This window comes from Leptonychotes weddellii, chromosome 14, assembly GCF_054177405.1.
Source record: "Leptonychotes weddellii isolate Sample4059 chromosome 14, ASM5417740v2, whole genome shotgun sequence".
Lineage (NCBI taxonomy): Eukaryota > Metazoa > Chordata > Mammalia > Carnivora > Phocidae > Leptonychotes > Leptonychotes weddellii.
Window position 1 is genome coordinate 33,951,440 of NC_138382.1, and position 4,350 is coordinate 33,955,789.

Sequence of the window (4,350 nt, forward strand, 5' to 3'; positions counted from 1 at the left end):
TCTTCTGTTCCTTGTCCTAGGAACTCAGTGGACTCCTTTGACATGTAGACTCATGAACTCCTGTTCTTGTTTGGTTGGAGGTTGGCCCTCCTGGATTGATCATCTGGGTCTCTTTTCTCTTATTATGTCTTAGGTCTTTTTAACTACTTGTTCTGCTTTCTGGTATATTCCCTTGACTCTATTTCCATATTTTCTTTCTTTTTTCTTTTTAAGATTTTATTTATTTGAGAGAGAAAGAGTGAGTACGAGTGGGCGTAGGGGCAGAGGGAGAAGCAGACTCCCAGCTGAGAATGAAGGCTGATTCAGGGCTTGATCCCAAGCCCCTGAGATCATGACCTGAGCCAAAATCAAGAGTTGGACGCTTAACCGACTGAGCCACCCAGGCGCTCCTATCTCCAAATTTTCTTTTGAAATTTTCTTACTATGACACTGATCATTTTTATTTCAAAGACTTCTTTATGGACTGCTAGTTGTTCTTTTATAATAGAAGCCTGTTCTCATTTCATGGGTCCAACTTTGTCTCAGATCTCTTGCAGAATACTAATGCGAGTAATTTTGGTTCACTGAATTATCTCCAGTTCCTCTGAGGTCATTGTTTGTGTTTGTTCTTTCTTATTCATATTTGCAATCTCCTCAAGTGTCTGATATTCCTTTGTTATCTGTTCATGGATGATCGATGGGGTTGGTGTGCATGGATGGAGTGTAGACTGGGTGAGTGAACAGGCCGGGAGGCAGCCTGCACCCTGGGAACTCCTAAATGCTTGAATGTATAGGTTTCAGTTCTGAGGTCCCAAATCTCACACTGGCTGCCATAGTTTTCCTGCCTGAGTGCTTGAACTTCTTAAGCTAACGTCTGATGCCTTAAGTTTCCAGCAGCCTGAGGAACATCTCCACCAATCAGATCTGCTAGCATTTTCATCTCCAAATGCCTCCAATTCATTTACTTCCTTCATAAACCTGCTTCCCTCCCTGCCTTTCCTATTTCTGATAGCTACACTATCTTCCCAGTGTTAAACCCCTCCAGACAATGTCTGAATGATCTTATTCTCCATATGCAGGCTGTTCCCGAGCTCTCCAAGATGCCCCTTGTCTCTGTCCATCCTTTATACCCTCTGCGGTCAGGTTCATCCTGGCTTATTCCCTGGAAAAATTCCAAGTGTCCTTCCAGCCTCCTATCTCTCACTGCCAGGTTAATATTCCCCAAACATAGTTCTCTTTACATCATTCTGCTGCTCAAAATTCTTGCCTGAATCCCTTCTGTTTACTCATTAAGTCCCAACTCAACCCGATGTTCGAGGGTTCAACCCACTGCGCCTCCCACTCTGTGCACGGGAGGCAGAAGCAGCAGCTGGGCTCTGGGAGCAGAGAGACACCAGTCAGGTCTCGGCCCTCTGAGCCACACAGCCATTTCCTGGCTCTAACTTTGGGATAATCAAAATACTTACCTTATGGATTTTTGAGAAGACTTAATGAGATAATGCTAGCAAAAGCAGAGCACAGGGCCTGGTACATGAGAAGCACTCTTTAAAGGATAAGACCATTACTATTGTTAGAGTTCCCAGCTTGCATCCTCTATCTTGCAGCCGGATCCATGTCCTCCTTGTTCCCTGACAAAAAAGTGGAGGCCCACCCCTCACTCCTTCTGTGCTCTGGCTCATGCTGGGTTTTTTTTGTTTTGTTTTGTTTTTTTCACCTTAAGTGCCCTTCCTCCTCACTACACTGTCAAATTTTGAAATACTTTTTTTTTTTATTGTGGTTAACATGTATATAACACAAAATGGACCACTTTAACCAACTTTTTAAAAGATTTTATTTATTTATTTGACAGCGAGAGAGAGACAGCGAGAGAGGGAACACAAGCAGGGGGAGTGAGAGAGGGAGAAGCAGGCTTCCCGCCGAGCAGGGAGCCCAACGCGGGGCTCGATCCCAGGACCCTGGGATCATGACCTGAGCCGAAGGCAGATGCTTAACGACTGAGCCCCGCAGGCGCCCCACCACTTTAACCATTTTAAGTTCAGCAGCATTCAATGCATTCTCATCATTGCGCAACCATCACGACCATCCCTCTCCAGAACGATTTCATCTTCCCTGACCGCAGCCTGCACTCTCCGTTCCCTTGCTCCCCAGCTCCCGCCAGCCACCTTTCCACTTTCTGTGTCTAGGCATTGCACTATTCCAGGTACTCCAAATACATGGAATCATACAATATTCATCCTTCTGTATCTGGCTTATTTCGGCTAGTATAATGTCTCCAAGGTGCATCTAGGTTGTGGCACGTATCAGAGCTTTCTTTCTTTTTAAGGCTGAGTAATCTTCCATCAGATGGAGCTGCCATATTCTCCATCCATTGACCCATCGTGGGAACACTTGAGATGCTTCTCGCTTTTGGCTCTTGTGAACAGTGCTGCTATGAACATGGGTGTGCAAGTATTTTTTGTTGCCCCAGCTCTTGCTTCTGTGGGGCGTCCACCCGGAATTAGAATTGCTGGATCACGGGGGAGCTCCATGTTTAACTTTTCCCTGAGCTGCCATACTGTTTTCCACAGTGCCTACAGCTACAGTCCAATGTCGTGACCTTAAATGTCCTCTAAGGTCCGGTTCCATTTCCACCTGCACTGTGAAGCTCTTCGGATGCCCTTCTGGACAGAGCTCAGGTGCGTCACGACTGTGCCCCAACTGTGCCACCGTGGAGGTGGAAGCCATCACTCGGGGTGATGGTGTTTTACTGGTAGACCGCCTGCCGTCAGCCCCCTTCGGGAGGGTCGTCTTTGTTTCTGACGCCGCCTCCCTCAGAGCAGGTGCTCCATACATACTTTGTGAATGAAAGAAAGAGTGAATGAATGAATGGAGAAATGCCAGCCTCTCTGAATCACCACGAGATGCTGACAGCTCACCGGGGAGGGTACAGGGGATGCGTGAGAACTGCAACCGCAGGAGACACCAACCAGCTCCCCGGAGGCGCCCGCACCTGAACACGTTGGGGGGGGGTGGCGGGGAGCTGCCTCTGCAGTCTGCTCACAAAGCTCGCATCAGACTCTTTGCGTGGCTTTCTGGGCTCTCTCTTCTATGTCACATTAGGAAGCAGCGTGTGTTGCCCGTGTCTGGTGGATTTCCCTAATAAGGAAAAGAGGTTGCCACTTGGGTCTGCAGAGGCATTTTGGATGCATTGTATTTAAATTTTGTTTTCATTGAAAATTTATAGCCACCACCTTCTACTCTAATGTAATGAATAATTAGAAGCAATTACAAGGAAATTCAGCAAATTACTGAGCCATCTAGAATAAAAATTAGCGTTTATGGTGTTTCTCCTTTGCTGTCTGGCAATCCGAAGTGATGTATGATGTGCATACAGACACCATGCACAGATACCTTTCTATGCACCTAGCAGTTTTCCAGTAAGATCATAAAAATCAATGCATGGCAGCAGAGTCTTGTGACATTAAAGGGTCTGCTTGATAAATATTGGATGATGGGGGAGGGGGGATGATGAATTGGAGCAGTAGAAACTTAACCACAAAAGGTTTTATGCTGGCGCATTAGAACTTTTTTTTTAAGTTTATTTTTCTATTTAAAAATGTACATTTTCATGAAAGAAATTAAGGGGACGAAACCAGAAAAGGGAAGACATTTTAAAAATGCTGCGGGGACTCTTCACCCAGAGAACACAATTTTTTCACTTTGGCATATTGACTTTACATTTTCTATGCATGTTTGCATGTTTTGTCAGTTTTTACCACACAGCACAAAAAAATGTACTATTTTGATTTTAAAGTTTAGTAGAATCATGTAAACATACTGCCATGTGACTATGGCCAAAGTCACCTAGATGACATGATTATTTTACATTCTTTATGATCATAATTTTATCTGGTTTCCCCCCTTTTTTTTTTAAGGTTTTATTTATTTATTTGACAGAGAGATAGAGAACACAAGTAGGCAGAGGGAGAGGGAGAAGCAGGCTCCCTGCAGAGCGGGGAGCCCGATGCGGGACTCGATCCCAGGACCCTGGGATCATGACCTGAGCCGAAGGCAGCCGCTTAACCGACTGAGCCACCCAGGCACCCAACTGGTTTCCCCTTTTAAGCCATTATACGTAACACAGCAGTGTGGCCTCATAGTTCATGCAGCTTTTTTCTATATCTTAAAATTAGGATTCCAAGAAGGATTCCTGGGTCAAAGGTTGTAGACTTTGAAAACAATTTTTTAAAATTTTTTTTAGAGAGGGAGAGAGGGAGGTGGGAGGAGGGGCAGAGGGAGAGGGAGAGAGAATCTTAAGCAGGCTCCATGCCCAGCCTGAAGCCCCACATGGCGCCCCACATGGAGCTCCACATGGGGCTGATCTCACAACCC